We start from the raw sequence: 19,553 nt of genomic DNA on the forward strand, positions 1-19,553 counted from the left end.
GGTGTAGCCATCTGTTGGCCCAGGTGTGCCTGGGCTCCTCACTTTGGGTTCATGCCCACCCAGCAGCTCTGCACCCTGGCAAGCACCAGCATAGGGGGAGGTGGGTTCAAGAGGCTCCCGTGGTCCTGCATCTCCATTCCTTCCTTCCTTCATTCACAAACATTTGTGTCAAAGGGTTGCCAGCAGTGGCAAATGAGTTGAAGTGTCAGGGGAGGGATGAAGAGTGGGGGTAGGACAGGGGCAGAGAAAATGTTGTGCCCACCCAACTTGGAATTAAGCCCACCCAAAATTGGCAGCCTGGCTATGCCACTGCTGAGCTGAAGGTTGCCGAAGATAGTATTCTTGTGTAGGTTACAATGATACAATGGCAGGAGCCATAGCAAATCTTAATAGAAGTAGTAAAGTTCTCCAATTTTATCAAAGCTAATTTGCATACTTTGACAGGTGGCCATGCTCACTTTTGGTCACATCAGCCAATCATAATTCAGGATCTGCCCAAGTCACATACACTCTACCCATCTGTTGGTTCATACAAGGAAGCTACAATTCTGAAATTATACTTTAAATGGTTCCATATATGGACCCTTATTAATAGGTATGCTCAACTCCAAAAAATGTACACTTAATCTTAGATATTTAGGGCAGGGGGAGTTATCCAGCTGTATTAGGGCAATAACCACATTATTTGCCCCTTAATAAAACTTAAAGGGCACTAACACAGATTATATTACCATAATGCTGTATTAAGTCACCGTGGGATACATAGTAATGAAATGAAATACATGCAAATGCATGTGAAGCAGCTAATTACTATGCACATACAGTTCCACAAGTTGCAGTGTTCACCAGACACACACCACATGCTGTGGTATATCTGGTAAAATAACCCCAGCTAAAAGCTAAACTTGGTATAGCTGGTAAAATATCCTTAGCTAAACCCTATCATCCAAAATGGCACCAGTGAACCCAAGCAGTCATCTTATGGAATCACCCTTATACGGAAACCTGACACCTAGCAGTAGTACTAAAATGGTGCTGGCAATCCCTAGTGGCAGTCTAACAGTACTGCTAGGGGGTCAGGTTTCCCTATAAAGGCATGATACAGAAATCTAATTCCTGCAAAACTACTGCTAAGAATTGTCAGTGCCATTTTGGATAATGGCAATGGCAAGTGCAGGAGTAAATGGGGATCACTCGTGCCCGGGCCACTAGACACTGGAGAATTTTGGAGTCAGCTAGGCCTGTGGGGAGGAGTGACCTTGGAAGAGTGGGTTACTGCCATCTATGGGCAGTTCTGGATGGAGAGGTTGACCTGTAGATGGGCTGTAGGATAGGAGTGTCAGGTTGGCACATCCCTAAGGGGAGCTTGATTTTGGGGGGGCCCTAGAAGAGCTTGGGGAGAGCTCTAGCCACCTGTTTAATTTAAGAATGCTAGCCTCTTTAAAAGATGACCCAGGAGAATCAAACCACAGCTTGGAAAAACATTACTTGCAAGGTGGCTCACAAGCAGCATTATTAATTTACTATGGGAGTCAGCAGCCCATGATAAATCAAGGTGTGGTAAAAGCTTTACAGCATCCTAATAACTTCCCCCCCCCCCCCTTAATCTTTTCCTAAGGGATGGCACAAGGCAGATTGCAATAAACAAGAAATACACTGAGTACACAAATGAGGCATACAGACATACACCTGAGTACAGTGAAAATATAACAGTTCATACTTATCAATAAGAACAAACCTAGTAAGATGCGAGAGCATTGGGTACGAATGAGAAAGAAAATAACCAGGAAGTAAGGTCAACTTCAGGGAAGGGACCAGTAATCAAACAATTATGCCAGACAGAGGCCAACTAAATTTCAATTTTGGTTTCGCAGTTTGGTGCCTGAAATCTGTATTCAGCCTCTTGTGGTTTTTACATTTCTTTTGTTATAGTTATGTTTCATTTGTTTAAAGAATGCTGTATTTACATATAATATGCACTTAGAGGTAATATAAAGTCATTATTTTGTGTGTATGTGGCAATTTACATATAAATTGGCTCTTATAAAATTGCAACAATACAGAGAAGAAAAGCCTCCGCAGACTAGGAAACAAACCAAAAAGGAAAAAGCGGAGATGGCCACAAATGGGAATAAAACCACAAGTCCAATGAGAAAATCATTTATTGATAGACCCAATACCGCCAGCAGTAAAAGTATACAGGATGGTATAACGCAGTAATAGACTGCAGATAGAGACTAGCATGATCTATCTAGGAAGGCGGCTAGAGTCATACCTGCCACTCTGTGCAGAACATGCGGGTTACCTCCTCTATGCCCTTGTTTAGGAATATACCTGCCACTCTGTGCAGATTACACCCTTCCTTCTATGTCATTTGTTTAGCTGTGATCCCATCCTCTTACTAGATAGGGATCTTCTGTGTTTATCCCAAACCTTTTTGAATTCTATCATTGTTTATGTCACAACCACCTCCACTGGGCATCCATCGTCCTTTCTGTGATAAATTATTTCCTGATGTTACTTTTAAGTCTCTTCTCATAAGTTTTCTACTACAGACCCCATACCATTTTGGTCACTTTCCTCTCAACCACTTCAAGCCCTTTTATTTCCATAGCAAAACACAGTCTCCAAAACTGAACACAGTACTTCAAGTGGAGCTTCACCAACAACTTGTACAGAGGCATTATCACCTCTCCCCTTCTGCCAGTTACGTCTTTCTCTATACAGTCTAGCATCCTTCTGGTTTTGGCCACTGCCTTGTCACATTGTTTTATCACATTGGGCTTATCGCTGCTCTGTAAAAGTGCCTCTTAGATTGTGAGCCCTCCATGGAAAGGAAAATATCCAGTGAACCTGAATGTAACTCACCTTGAACTACTACTGAAAAAGGTGTGAGCAAAATCCAAATAAATAAAATAGCATTGTTAGTTAGTTAGTTAGTTAGTTAGTTAGTTAGTTAGTTAGTTAGTTAGTTAGTTAGTTAGTTAGTTAGTTAGTTAGTTAGTTAGTTAGCAGTTCCAGCCACAGCATGTGCCATTTGCAGTGCTATGGAAAAAGCTAGCTATTTCCTAGCTTGGTGCTAACCCAGTGTAATCCGTTGGGTTGGTTGTGAGCCCTTAGACCGACCCACCAATGCATACCCCAGCTACTCAAGCCCCTAACCTACCCTCCCCCACAGCATCTCAGGAAGAAAGGAAAATAGGCATACAGGCGGGCCTCGCAGCCGAACAGGAACCCAGACATACAAAGGAGGGGGTGAAAGAACCCAGGAGTCCCCCCCCCCCGGGACCCCAAGGTGCTAGCCATGCGCTGAACACCAGCCACAGGGCAAAGGGAGTAACAAAGGAACCAGAGCGGGGCCACACACCCCCAGGGGACCAGCGCAGGACAGGGGAACTAATACAGGAAGCCCCCTGCCCCCCGTGGGCAGATAAAAAGACAACAGCCCAAAAGGACCCCCTCCCCTGGGGACAAGGGGAGAAGGAACACCCCACCCCCACAAGCCAGAGACAGGAGCAGCAAACAAAAGGAAAACCTAGGCCACAGCCAAATGCCAGGGAAAAGACACAACAGAAGAGAAAGGAAATCTCTGACAGAACACCCAGAAAACAGAGGCAGAGCCACAGCACACAAGGGGTTAAACTTACTGAGCCAGCAGGCAGGCACACAAGGGAAGGAGATCCTTAACTAAACAAACAGAAAGAAAGCTCCCGACCCCCTGACGTCAATCAGACCCTGCCAGCCAATCAGGAATGAAGTCCACCCCCTTCCCCTGCCAAACCAGCAGAATCATAACACCCAGTAGTAATCGGCAGCAGATAGTTGATGATGTAGTATCTTCAAAAAAACAGGTAAATTGAGAAGCAGCAGACCATTTCCTATTAGCTTGGTATATGAAGCAAGCTTGCATCATGAATAGATCTGTAATGAAGATTTTTACAACATGGAAATGGAGAAGATAGTCTCTCGACATCAGATGAGCATTATGTAAAGGTAATTAAGTATTGAATGTAGAGGGGCATTTTCAAAAGAAATGTCTAAATTAGAATTTGGACATTTTACAAAAACGTCCAAATTCCAAAAAAGAAAATGGACGTCTGTCTTTTGTGTTTGAAAATATTATGGATATCCTGTGATTTGGACATCTTTGTGATTTGGACATCCTTTTTTTTGTCCATTTTCCAACAAAAGTCATCCAAATGCAAGACATCCAAAACAGAGGAGGAGTGGCTTAATGGTTAGTGCAGCAGGCTTTGATCCTGGCAACATGGGTTCAGTTCACACTGCTGCTCCTTGTGACTTTGGGCAAGTCAAATGCACAAGGGGCATTTTTGGATATGACATCTAAGTCTGAATTTCGACGTTTTTTGTAAAACGTCCAAAATCAGAACAGGAAAGGTCATTTTCTACAAAAAAAAATGTCTATCTTTTCCTTTTGAAAGTTCTGTTTGGAAAAATGTTTTGTGATTTAGGGGAGTAAGGGGAGGTGATCCCCAAGTCCCTCCAGTGGTCATCTGGTCATTTGGGACAACTTTTGTGTGGAGTGGAGGCGTGACCTTATGGTTAGTGCTGCAGATCCCACTGCAGCTATTCATTATAAAAGCAGGACTAGCTCAAAACGTCTTAAGTTTTAGTCTTGGACGTCTTTGTTTTGTTCCATTATCACTGAAAGACATCCATGTCTTAGGAACGCCCAATTCCTGCCTTGAATACGCCCCTGGTATGCCCCCTTGAGATTTGGATGTCCTTCTGACGGACTTCAGAGAAAGACGTCCAAAAAGAGGTTTTGATAATACTGATTTGGACGTTTCTGTGAGATAAACGTCCAAATGCTGACTTGTGTCACTTTTTGGATGTCTATCTCTTTTGAAAATGAGCCTGATAGTCAGGTAAAAGACCAAATAAAATTTGATGAACAAGTACACATAGTTTAAAGGTAACAATTGTAAGCCAATGCAGTTTGATTAAAAGCGAAGCTGACTTGGTGAATCGAGGAACTTTATATACAAGACGAACCACAGTATTCTAATCTGTTTGAAGTTTTTGTTAAGAGAGACTTTTAGGCCTGATTAAACAGCATTACAGTAATGGAAATTTAGACAGCATTAAAGACTGAACTAAAGAGCAAAAAAGCAAGTTAGAAAAGAAAGGCCTCAGTCTTTTCAATCTCCACAGATAATTAAAAACACTATCAATCATCACAGAAACCTGAGGTTCAAATGATAGGTATTGGTCGATAGTTATTCCTAAGATCTTCATGGTGGTAGAAAAAGGTAGGTCACATTATCAATAGAGAAGTTTTATTAGTCATTGAGTGGGCAGAATTGGTTAGGATTAGGAACTTGGTTTTATCCTTATTCAGTTTTAATTTAAAATTGGCAGCCCAAGATTTCATCAGATTAAAGCCAGACTTAATTCTAAGCAAGATTTCATCTAAGTTTTTTTAAAATGGTATCTAAATAGTGACATCATCAGCGTAAATAAAGGCATTAAAGCCATTTGATTCCAATAATCTACCTAGTGAGACCATCATTATATTAAACAAAATGGGAGAAAGGGGGGGAACCCTGGGGCACCCCCCCCCCATACACACACACAGCCAGGGTGAAGAAATGTTACCAGATAACTTTACATGATATTGTCTTGATTTTAATAAACCATTGAACCATTGCAGGACTATACCACAAATGCCAAACTGATCCATCAGACTCAGTAAAATATTATGGTCAACCGTGTCAAAAGTGCTGGACATATCAAATTGTAAAATCAAAATTTTCTTGCCCCAACTTAGGTCTTGAAATTGGTTATCAAGGTGGTAAGAACTGTCTCTGTACTATATGCAAGTCTAAACCCCAATTGAGAACTGTGTAGGTGGGAAAATGTGGGATACAAATGCAACAAATAATAATAATATAATGAGTCAGAAGGTATTCCATGAGTTGACTAGACACCAGACTTTCCATCACTTTTACTAATAGCGGTATGGAGGCCACTGGTCTGTAATTGGACAAATTACTCATGCTAGACTTGGGGTTCTTAGGAACAAATGTGAGAATTATTTTTCCTTTGTCTTTAGGGAATAAGCCTTGAGACAACATAAAAGTAAGGTTAGACATAAAACAGCTAATGAACAGGTCAGGTGCTGACTTCAATAAATATGTAGTGTAATGCGAAGATGAGCATTTGGAGAGAGAGAATTTAATTGAATCAAGACTTGGTAAAGAGAGAAGGAAGGCCAAAACCTATCTGCATGTGAATCTAGGGAAGAAATATTCAAAGAACTAAGTTGGTCGGTTAAGGTAATATTAGTACCATTTAGCTTGTTTCTGATTTTAATAATTTGCTGCTCAAAATAACTCACAAGTTGGTCTGCAGATGTGATAGGTACATTGATTGTGGCTACTGAATGAGTATTTAGCATGGAATTAACTAAGGAGTAGAGGTTTCCAATGTTATTTTTGGGACCACCAAAATGCTTCAGGTAGTAAGATGTTTTAGCTTTCTTAATTGTGTGATTGTATTCTTTACACAGTTTTCTCCAGGAGGAACAATTTTCCTCGGTTCTAGACTTGACCCAGATTCTTTCTTGTTGCTTGCATTTTCTCTTTGCCTTTAGAAGTTCCTCTGTAATCCAAAGTGATAGTTCTTTGGTAGGCCTCAGTTTTGTTTTCTCAGCAGCTATTCTATTCAGTGTTGCTCTACTTATGTCATCCCAAAATTGAATGTTGAATGTTACATTTTGTCATGAGAAACTCCTACTTTAGTGTGAAAAATGCACAAAGATATGTAGATTTTCTCAAGACGGTATAAGTCACAAGGATATTAATAGGTAATGTCCATGGAGAAAATATTCAGCTGGAAGTATGATGTTTTAAGGATAACCAGAAATTTTGATTATCTGAAAGCCATGTAGAAAATATTCAAATGGCAACTCTGTTTTTGTTAAAATTCTATTTATTGTATTTTAAATTTGTATTAATTATAAACATCTTCAGAAATGGAATGCTAGAGGCAAAGAAAGTAAACAAACAAATACACAAAGTTAGAAAAATTGAATAAAACAACTTATCTTTTTAAGCCCACAATTAACCCTCCCCCTAGCAAAGGAAACGCTTCTTTAAAGGTAAGCATGTGTAAAACAAGGAGGTTTAATGACACGTGACGGCATGAGCCTATCTAACCCATTATGTGGACTGAAGCTAGAAGGTACTGCGTGTCACCCCATCAATTACATTGTTGTGGGTGTACCAAGATGGTGGCAGCTGCATTGGGGAAAAGTAAAAACCTCCTTGAGTGGAGTGGGTGGAGACTGGCTTCAGACTTGTGACATCATGCCATCTCCTGTCATTAAACCTCCTTGGTGTAAAACTGTTTAAGAAACCTGCACTGGCCCATTAAAAATCAACAAGCAGACTGAAATATGACAGGAATTTAAAATCTAAGGCAGCGTGTAGAAAATTGCTTAAGTTTTAAGTTCAACATTTTTTATTGATGACCTTATACAAAATATATACAACTATAAATCTGGATATACAAAAAGTCAAATTACCAGATCTTATACAAAAAGACAAAGTCCGTCATCAAATTTTCAATGTTTCCCCCTCCCACTCCCAAAACCCTCTCTTATGCGATATCATTTTGTCAGTGAGGAATTCAAATACAATGAAGGCAATACGTTGCAAAAGTAAAACAGAGCATTTGGAAAACCCAACCCAACTTTTAATCCTCCCTTCCCTACTAACCCACACCCCACCTTCAACTTAAATACAATAGTACATCCAGTGTTATGTCCCCACCCCCATCCCTCTTCTAATCCCACACATTATCCTAGAGCACATTCCTCTTCCATCTACACCCCTAGGGGTCTATGTCCTTATAACCCTCCGGGAAGCAGAGTGGAAGTGGTGACCGATATGCCTAAATTCCTTACCTCCCTTCCTCCCCTACATTGGCAACCAGTCAGAGAAAGTAGGCGATCTAAAGTACAAGGCAAGGCAATATTATGGAGATTGACCTATCAAAGGCTATTTAAGATAAGACCTGCTCCGGTGGGGGGGCAGCCAGTCCAAGTACGGGTTCCAGAGCTTCAAGAATCTTGTTTTATGTTTATATGATCCCTTCACCTCCTTCGCCTCCCATGTTATTACAGCATGTACCAGTGCCAAAATGTAGGTGAGTCAGCTGAGGTCCAGGACTGCAAGGTACACTTTCATGCAAAGAGGCACATTTTCTGAAACAACAAAGTGCCTACCGCAATAGGGCCCTGAAAGGAATCCGAGCAATCCAACACCAATTACATCAGAGTACCCTCAATCCCACAACGCAGAAGTGTAGCCAAGTATGTAACCACTTTGCCCCCAAAGCGTCTTACTGCAACACAGTCCCAGAAAGCATGGAAGAAAGTATTATCTGATGTTTTACATTTTAGACACACCGACGATGGCAACCCCCCCCCCCCCCCACACACACACAAAACAAACGAGCTTGAGAACAATACACTCAAAATAGGACTTGAAAAGAACTTTCTCTGTAGCTGGCATTGCTAGTGAGTCGTGGCATGTCCTGAATAGCATACAGGATATCCCAAGAATCCAAGGGTACACCAAGGTCTCTCTCCCATTTATACCAAAGCATTTCCAAGTCTTTGGAGTCCTCAAACTTCCACACAGCCTTGTAGATCCCCAAGACAGTTGATGTTTTGGGCAAAATAGCATCGAGAAATCCCCGAATATTGGCCCCAATATGAAGCCTCAGGGCTCCCTTAGACAGGGAACGAACATAATGTTTTAACTGGCAATAAGTGAATGTATCTCCCCACTGAAGAACTTCCTGGCCTCTCAGCTGGCACAAGTATATATTCTCTTTAAAAGATCCCAGAGCAGCACAAATCATGCAGAGTTATTCAGATCTATCTGTACTAAAAAGCAGGTCCAAAAGCAGAGCAGAAGACATTTGTGGAGTCATTATAATGCCCCTCCACCCCAAGCAATGGAAAACATTTTCTCTCTCCTTTTTCTACAGATGACATTCAATGAAACCTGAACGTCTGCTGCTCTTTACCCTCTAGAGGCCAAATTTATTTAGCATGAAGGGAGCCTTCATCTTCTTTCATAGATAATTTGGAGAACAAAACAGCTCCTGAAAACATAATGCCGGCCCTTTAAACAACTAACCCTAAAGGAACTGCTCTGAAGCAAACAATCTGAATCACCACACATTTCTGAAATGTGCTGGAGAACAAAGCCTCTTTACAAATAACAAGTGAGAAAGATAGGAAGGAATTTGTCCAACAATCATTGTTTCCCCCATGTTTTCCGCTCTCCAGTCTTCTCTGTACAGTCAGCTTGGGAAATCATGTGGGCGTTGGCAGCTGCTGCCAGGTTGCCAGAGGATGTTGTATCATTGTCCTCTGAAATCTGTTATTAAAATAATGGTTGACTATTTAAATGTGCTCGTTTTAATGTGACATTAACAGTAACAGCAAGTAAACTTACACTCCCAACATTTGGTTATATTACAGTGTTCCACCTTATGATGGGCTGAAAACCAAAGGAAGAAAGCCAGGTTCAAATGCCATTTCCCAGTTTACCATTCCTTGGGACTTTAAGCAAATCACTTTATCCAATTACATTATGAGCTCCTTTACCATAGATTTATTGCATCTGAATTTCCCTTAAGTGTTAGTTGGAAACACAGGATGAATATACTGAGCCCAATATTCAGTGCTATTTAACTGGACAGGAACGGCTCGAGGCCGGTTAAATAGCGCTTAGACAGTTAACTGCTAATATTCAGCACAAGATAGCTGGTTATTTCTGCTGAATATTAGTGCTTAGTGGCTAGCCACTAACCAGCTATGTCGTGCAACTTAGAGGATCTTTTACTAAGGTGCACTAGCATTTTTTTATCTTATGCTAAACATCAGCTGGTGCTAAATGCTGAGACGTCCATAGGAATATAATGAGCATCTCAGCATTTAATGCCAGCTGATTTTTAGTGTGAGCTAAAAATGCTAGCGCACCTAACCTGCTTATTTTCAAAGGAGATCACCGGCCATCTTCCAACACAAATCGGGAGATGGCCAGCCATCTCCTGAACCCGGCCAAATCGGTATAATCGAAAGTCGATTTTGGCCGGCTCCAATTGCTTTCCATCGCAGAGCCGGCCAAAGTTAAAGGGGGTGTTTCGGCAGGGTATGGAAGGCTGGACGGGGGCATGGTTACAAGATGGCCGGCTTCGGCCGATAATGGAAAAAAGAAGGCGACCTCGTAGCACACAGTGCCAGTGAATCAGTCAAGTCTTACATGTGCAGACCAGAGTGTTCCAACTTCTGTTCTTTCCTTGTCTGCAGTGCTGCGACTTGAACCCAGAGAGAGACAGAGAGCTGACCAGAAATTTTTGTGCCATTAAATTCTTGCAGGACTGAGTGGGGTTCAGGTTAAGGTCTTGCGAGGATGGATGGGGATGCGTTAAATTCATACGGGGACGGGTAAGATTCCAGCGGGGACGGGTGGGGATGGATAAGATTTCTGTCCCCGTGCAACTCTCTAGTGCCAACTCCATCCCCAGACCCTCCACAAAATAGCCAGTATCAGCTTAGGCGCTAACCGAGTATATTTAGCAACAATATCTGCCCTGTTAGCTCTAGACAAACTATTTAAACAGCCATGAACCTCTTCTGACCATTTAAATCATTTTGAATATTAACCTCTAAGCTTTTTCTTAGCATAGTGGATCCCAATCTCTCCCGGTTGACCTCCAGCCAGTCTTCAGGTTCAGTACACGAGTATGAGATCCCTTAGGTGAACCTTCAACCTTGCTCCCTACCTCTACCAACTTCCAGGCCCCCTATATACCCAAATATTAAGCATCAGTGTGTGTGTGTGTGTGTGTGTGTGTGTGTGTGTGTGTGTGTGTGTAAAATAGTGGTGCTATGATGGCATGTTTTTTTGAGTGTGTATTTTTTATGTTTGCAGAGTTTACTTTTGTTTGTTCTGAAATCCTTAAAGTGCAAGAGAAGATTTTTTTAAGGAGATAGATAGAAAGATAGATAGATTTTATCAGATATAGATTGGAATGCATTTCTTTGATTCTTGCTATTGTTGACTATTATTCTATTTGTTTCTTGATTTAAGATTAACAGTCTAAAGATATATTTCTTCTATCTTGGCTCTATCTTCTGTTGAACAATTTTGTTCCCAAATCCGCATTCAGAACTCTGGTCATTCGTTAAAGCTAATTGGCAGAATTTGTTTTGATTCGTTTTATGCGTTACCTTCTCTTTTCAAGAAAAGTGTGGTATGTAAGAACATAAGCATTGCCACTCTGGGACAGACCAAAAGTCCATCAAGCTCAGTAACCTGTTTCCAACAGTGGCCAATCCAGGTTACAAGTACCTGGCAAGACCTCAAAACAGTACAATACATTTTATGCTGCTTATCCTAGAAATAAGCAGTGGATTTCCCCAAGTCATTTTAATAATGGTTTATGGGTTTTTCTTTTAGGAAGCTATCCATATTTGTAACCCCTGCTAAGCTAACTGCTTTTACTACATTCTCTGACAACGAATTCCAGAGTTTAATTACACATTAAATGAAGAAATATTTTCTCTGATACATTTTAAATGTACTACTTTGTAATTTCATTGTGTGTCCCCTAGTCCTGGTATTTTTGGAAAGAGTAAACAAGCGATTCACATCTACCTGTTCCATTCTACTCATTAGTTTATAGACCTCTATCATATTTCCCCTCAGCCTTCTCTTCTCCAAGCTGAAGAGCCCTAGCCATTTTAGCCTTTCCTCATAGGGAAGTCGTCTCATCCCCTTTATCATTTTCGTCACCCTTCTCTGTACTTTTTCTAATTCCACTATATGTTTTTTAAGATGCAGTGACCAGAAATGAACACAGTATTCAAACTGTAGTCGCACCATGCAGTAACACAAGGGCATTTTTTCCAATCCTTTCCTAATAATACCTAACATTCTATTTGCTTTCTTAGCCACCTCTGTACACTGAGCAGAGGGTTTCAACATATCATCAACGATAAAACCTAGATCTCTTTCCATGTCGGTGACTCTTAATGCAGAATCTTGCATTATGTAGGTATAGTTCGGGTTCCTCTTTCCCACATGCATCACTTTACACTTATTCACATTAAACATCATCTTTCATTTGGATGCCCAGTCTCCCAGTCTTGTAAGGTCCTCATAATTTTTCACAAACATCTTCTGATTTAACAACTTTGAATAACTTTGTGTCATCAGAAAATGTAATTACCTCACTGTTAAGTCCATCTCTAGATCATTTATAAATATGTTAAAAAGCAGGGTGCCAACACAGACCTCTGAGGAACCCCACTATCTACCCTTCTCCATTGAGAATACTGACCATTTAACCCTACTCTCTGTTTTCTATCTTTTAACCAGTTGACGTTTTAAACATCTCTTTAATTGCTTTGTGTCTACAACTGTTTGTATGTTCAATGGGAGTTGTTAACATTTCTGCCTGCTTCCAAGCAAGTCTAAATATCAGTGCCCACCCTAGGCATTATTTCTGCAGGATTTCTGCTAGTATTTTATAAAGACATGTAGAATGGCATTTTAGAAAGAACATTCAACTCTGAATAAGGACATCCAGGTCGGTATGTTGCTGGTGGTGCTAGTATTGTAGAACAGGATCTGCCGATGCACAGCCTGTTCTAAAATACATAAGAAATGCATATCCATGTGCTGCTTACTTCTAGCATGAACGTCCATTTTACAAACTGAATGGGGCAAAACAAGGGAAATGGAGGTCATTGTGGCAGCATTTGAACATCCATGTTCTAAAATAGCCACAAGATAATATGGTATGAAAATGGTTAGCACAGCAGGCTAAGAATCAAGGGTTCTTGGGACTCTGGTTCAAATACCACTGTAGCTCTTTGTGACTATTCTTTGAAATTGTGAGGCCTCCAGGAATATTGTGTTCAATTCTGGTTGCCGCATCTCAAAAAAGATATCGTTGAATTAGAAAAGGTACAGAGAAGGGTGACGAAAATGATAAAGGGCATGGGGCGACTTCCCTATGAGGAAAGGTTAAAGCGGCTAGGGCACTCTAGCTTGGAGAAAAGGCGGCTGAGAGGTGATATAATAGAGGTCTATAAAATAATGAGTGGAGTTGAACAGGTAGATGTGAAGCGTCTGTTTACGCTTTCCAACAATACTAGGAATAGGGGGCATGCGATGAAGCTACAATGTAGTAAATTTAAAACAAACCAAAGAAAATGTTTCTTCACTCAACGTGTAATTAAACTCTGGAATTTGTTGTCAGAGAATGTGGTAAAGGCGGTTAGCTTAGCGGAGTTTAAAAGAGGTTTGGACAGCTTCCTAGAGGAAAAATCCATAGACCATTATTAAATGGACTTGGGGAAAATCCACTATTTCTGAGATAAGCAGTATAAAATGTTTTGTACTGTTTTAGGTTCTTGCCAGGTATTTGTGACCTGGATTGGACACTGTTTGAAACAGGATACTGGGCTTGATGGACCTTTGGTCTTTCCCAGTATGGCAATACTTATGTACTTTTGTACTTATGACAGACAAATACCTACTGTACCTGAATGTACACCGTTCAGTAGCCTTCAAGTTTGCAGGTGACATATAAGAAACTAAATTTGAAAACAAAATCTTGCACCATTAACCTCTATAGATCCCTTCCCAGTTTCACATTCAGGGAGGTGGGGTCAGCAACAACTGGTGGATTAAGGGGGACACTTCCTTTAATCCCTCCTGTGGAGCACCTTTCTTTAACCTGGACATACCAGTTCCAGGTCTAAATATGGACATCAATTTTTTGGGACATGGACATCCCTTGGCCTTCTGAAATCAGAGCTGGATGTCTATATTTTGGCTCTACCTTAGTCCTGCCCAAAACATGCCCAGATCGTGCCCCTTGCCGTTAAGACATATTGCAGCTTTTGGTGTACATATCCTGGCTTTATAAAATCAAGATTTAGATGTCCGTGCAATATGGGTGTCTAAATGCCAGTTTTCAGATGTCCAAAACATAAATAGACCTTCTGAAATAAGGGTAATAAGCTCCTATGTGTCTACAGGAAAAATCCCAGTAAACAGACTGTCAGTTTGGATGTGAAGCAATGGAGGGCGAAGTGTCTTGTCAAGATTCACAGGAGCACCTAGGGAGAAGCAGAACTTTGAGTCTGGCTTCCCTGTTTCCCAGCTCATGGCTCTAAACCACAAGACCTACTCTTCCACTCTCCTGCACTGCAAAATGATGGAATGACAAGAATGACATATAGAGAGAAAATACATTTCTGTTAGTTCAGATGACATTTGCTGCTTATAATTTTGGTGCTTTTCTTTCATTCCCTGATAAATGCTGAAATTTTTACTGTCTCAGTATTTTCAGCACCCAAATGAATTCAAACAGGAGGAGGTAAACATATATCACACTAACATACCCAGCTCCCTACATACTACTCATTCATACTAGTAGCAGAAGATTGCTATTGGATCCGTCAGAATCACATGCTACAACCACATTGGCATTATATTTAAGTCAAATCATTGATCTGGGTGGGCATGCATGAAATTTTTACTGTGGCATTTTCTAGGAAAGGTTTTATAAATAAAAGAGACTATGTTTAGAATAAGTCTTTGAAAGCATTTGCATCCCATGTTCATCCACTAAAAGCTGTATACTTCCAAATCTTTCGGGGCCTTTGGAGGGCAGGTAACTATTTTTTTTATTATTTATGTTATTTATTTAAAAGATTTATTACCCATACTATGAATAGCAATTGGCGTAAAATTCAGCAAAACAAGAAAATAATCATTGCCCTATTAAAAATAATGATTGGCACAAGAAAAGTAGCTATCATAAGATATTCATTAACAACCTTAGCCCACATACAGATCAACACACATCCATTCACTCAAATACAGAGGTGTCTTTCATTCACTTCCAGGAGTCTTCAGACCCACATATATTTATTCTGCTTGGAAATGGTGTAAGTCTGTTTTAGACTGATGCTGCAACTGGGTAGACCCCCTCCTTTTTTTTTTCTGGTAGTGCCTTTGCCAGATTTCAAACTATTTGCACTAAAAGAACAGAACAGCTAGAGAGATTCAACCCTCTTCTTTTACTCTCAGTTAACAGCCTTAGAAAAAAACTCCCATCATTTTGCAACACTGGCTAACATTTCCCAAGCAAACGTCATTTCCAAAGGTCCAGTGGCATGGGGCACCTAAAAGTTATAGAATTGCCCCCATATCCTCACCTCATCCTATAATATTAACACATAATTGTAAGTGCCATTTACCTGCTAAAATTATAGCATACTAGCACTTAGACACGTGAATGTATACTGACGCACACAGGGCCAGATTCTATATATGACGTCTAGAAAATTTGCACGGAAAACATTTCTGCCTAAGTGTATTCTAGAAGGGGCATCTATATCTAGGCATGGTATATAGAATATGCTTAATTGATATACTAGCACCTAAAACTACATGCCTCCATTTCCACCAACGAGCATGGCGTAAATCCCGTTGCGTAGATTTAGGCGCATTGGGCCATATTCTATAACTACGCATGTAAATTTTGAAACGCCCATGAAAACACCCATTTCCCCACCTTGTTTTACCTGTGCACATTAGAATTTAGGTGCAGTGCATTACAGAATACGTTTATTGCCAATTAGTGCTTATTATTGCATGTTAAGTGCTGTTAACAACACTGATTGGCTTGTTAAGCCAATTAAGTTACACATGTTGTTACAAAATACACTTGGATTTTGAGCTCAGAACGTTAGGCATCCTATATAGAATCCAAGTACAAAGGGCAAGTTGGGTGCTAATGTTCTACAACTTGTTTAGTGCATAAATGAAAGGGGGCATGCACATGGGCGAGGTATAGGGGGCTCCCACTTAACTCATGCAACTTACAGAATACTTTACATTACATTCTAAATTACCACATTTAGGTACATGCATTTAAGCTTGCTATTGGCATGGCGTAAGTGATTGCACCTAAATGTAGGTGCTCAGATGCCAACTTATGCTATTTTTCTATAACAGAGTCTGGTCACCCAGATGTTGTTATAGAATTGCATTCAGCAAGCTGCATCTAAGCACCTAACTTGTAGCACCCAGTTATAGAATCGCCCTGTGCCAAAGGCACAAGTGAACAATATCAAATCAAAATATTCTAAGCAATCTGATTATCTATACAAGAACTCTTGTAATTATTGGCATAAAAACTTCAATCAGTGCTCCAGGACACCATGGAGCCCATTTTTGAAAGAGAAAAATGTTTAAGTGTCATAAAGCAGCATGTGGATGAAAAACTTCTCAAAACGTCCAAATTGGTATTTTTAAAACCTGTTTTGCAAACTTCTATCTATGCAATTCGTCTGCAGTGCGTCCAAATCACAAGGGTGCATGTTGGGGGCATTTTGAAGGTGGGCTTCGGGTGTGCCTATCACATGGATATTTTACAGCCATAATGGAACAAAATGAAAATGCCCAGGGCAAAAATGTAAACGCTGTCTAGACCTATTTTTAGAATGAGTAAGGCTCAAAAAGATGCCCTAAATGACCAGATGACTGCTGGAAGGAATCACGGATGACCCCCCTTTCTACCCCAATGGTCAATGACCCCTCCCACCCACGCCCCCAAAAAGTGTGAATAAAAATAGTACTTACCAGCTTCTATGACAGCCTCAGATGTTCTAGCCAGGTCTATAGGAGCAGCATGCAGGTCCCTGGAGTAATCTAGAGGTCGGTGCAGTACACTATAGACAGGTGGACCCAGGCCCATACTTCCCCTTACCCATTACATTTGTGGTGGAAACTGTGAACCTTCCAAAACTCACCAGAAACCCACTATATCCTCATATAGGTTCCACCTTCACCTATAAGGTCTAATGTAGTGGCAGTGGTGTAGCCAGACTCAGTATTTTGGATGGGCCCAGAGTTAACTTAGACGGGTCCTTCCACACCATGCCACAACCTCCCTTCCAGAGATTTAAAAAATGTAGTTTTTTTTCTTTCACTTACCTCATCAACATCTCTCCTCCTCCGCAGCATCTCAGCATCTGCCTGCCCATTGCTGAAGCCCATCCTTCCCCAGTGTACCTTACAGGTATCCCCGGCACCTGCAGAGATCAATTATTGCTGCCTACGCTGGCCACATGGTATCTCGGCATCTGCCCGCTCATCGCTGAACCCTGTCCCTCCCCGGTGTACCTTACCGGCATCCCCGGCGCCTCCAGTGATCCATTATTGCTGCCTGCGCCGGCCCCGCAGGCTTCCATTGGCCAGATCCCACCAGAGAGGAAGTAGGAAATGACAGATTTAGCTTGGAAGACAGAGAATTCTTCTCTTCCCAAAGTGCACATCTGCAAGTCTGTAAAATCACTGCTCCTGACAGGCAAGAATGCAACCCTCTTCCCTCAGCTCCCCGATACTCGCTTGATAGCCACGAACACCCCATCTCACAATTCCCCTGCAACAGTATCAACCCCTTCCCCTACTCCTGATATTCCCTGTCATCCCCCTAATATGATCAAGGCATCTCCTACCCCCCCCCCCAACAACTTTACCAGAACCCTGCCTGACACCCCTTAATGGTCACCCCCCACCACCCACCCCTGACATCATCTAACTCTTATAGGAGTTTCTCTGGTGGCCTAGTGGGGAGCAGGAGTGATCCCATGTCTCTTTTGCTCCATCAGGCAGTGGGTTCAAAGTGACACCCCTAGTGGTAGTACTGCATGATTAATACTCAGAGCTGCTATTTTGAACTCCAGCACTCAACAGATCAGCGGTTAATAGAGATCACTTATGTTTCTATTAGATCACCAGGGCTTAACTGTATCAGGGATGGGAGGGTTGAGGAGATACTAAGGTGTGACCATATCAGCAAGCTCTCTTTTGTTTTCTTACTCAGTCTCCTTCTCAACCTATTCCTCCTCCAATCTTGCTCATGTCTGTCTTTTCACCTGTGGTTTAGACTTCTACCATCTACCCATCTGCCAATATGACCTTGGACCAAAGGCTTCCCTGTTGTGGAACATTTGGTACGTGAAGCCTTCTCGCATTGTAACAGTGTCCATCATGGGCAACAGAGAAGAAAGATGTGGCTTCAGCCACCCAAGGCAATATAATGTTTAACAAGCAAAACACATGTAGAATTTGCTGCAGTTTGTTCCTTTTAGTAAATCAAAGGCTAATTTGCAGCCCCCCCCCCTCCCGGCCAACTCCATTGGTCCCTTATATGCATGGCGCCTGATGCCTCCACCTAAGGTAAAAGGGTTTTTAGCGGGTAAGATTTCCTTCCCTTTTCCCCAGGAAAAATCCAATAAACAAAAAATTAATTTGTCTTTAACTTACATGTGTGTGAAACATGTTTATGAGGAAACATCAAATTCAACTGACACAGTGAAAGTACCATATAATGACAGATTATTACACTTGGACAAGCATTCATAAACTTGAATCTAGATCAAGCAAGCTAAAAAGCTTGAAGTTTTCATTCTTTATTTTGAATGCAAAGAGGTTTGAAAAACAAGAGTCCATAGAAACCATGTCTAAATCTAAAAATGGCCATGCCTCTGCCTCATAGAAGGCCATTATAAACTGAGCAGTTATAGTTTTTCTGCCATGTGAAAGACATATGTATGTAGCCCATACATAGCTGTACATATCATTCAAATGTGTGGTTTTCAGTAAGACAATATACACATTCATCATATTGTGTCACTTAATAAGAAAGGAAACATTATCAGAACCAAACCTCAGAGCACTTCCTGTAATGAAAACTTTTGAACATGATGTTTCTTTATTTGATAATTTATTATTGTTGAACAAAAACCATGTAAACAATGGGAAAAAGGATAAGACTTTGGAACACTGATACATGTCTATTGATTTATTATGAAAACTACATTTATAAAATAGCATTCAAAACAATATTTTCTAGTCATATGCAAAGCAGAAATTCAGAAGATATGGAGGCTCATTTTCAAAGCATAGAGACTTACAAAGTTCCATAGTAACCTATGCAACTTTGTAAGTCTATGTGCTTTGAAATTGAGCCCTATGGTGTACTGAATTGCTTAAAATGAATCTGCCTATATGATGGTGTAGTTTTGTTTTAAAATCAGAACATCTTAAGACCTACTAGAAACCAATACCTTTTACACTTTCCCTCAGTTCGAGGAGTTAAAGCTAAGAGAATATTTCAAGCTTCTTTTGTATATCAAGTAGCATTATGCTGGAATTCCCTTCCTCTTTCTCTTAGATGGATAGAAGATTATCGATAGTTTAGAATGATGCTTAAGACATTTTTATATTAAAAAAATATATCTTCTGGGTTTGAATTTATGATCAACTGTTTTGTCTGTTGTATTTTTGTATTGTAATTCTCTAAAGTATGCTTCAGTATGAATTAGTCTTACCTGCATTGAACTTAATGGCTTCTGTGGGCTATAAGAATCTAATATAATGTAATGTCTTTCATGTAATATCGGCTTTATATAAAACTAT

The sequence above is a fragment of the Microcaecilia unicolor genome, chromosome 1 (genome assembly GCF_901765095.1).
Source record: "Microcaecilia unicolor chromosome 1, aMicUni1.1, whole genome shotgun sequence".
Taxonomy (NCBI): Eukaryota; Metazoa; Chordata; class Amphibia; order Gymnophiona; family Siphonopidae; genus Microcaecilia; species Microcaecilia unicolor.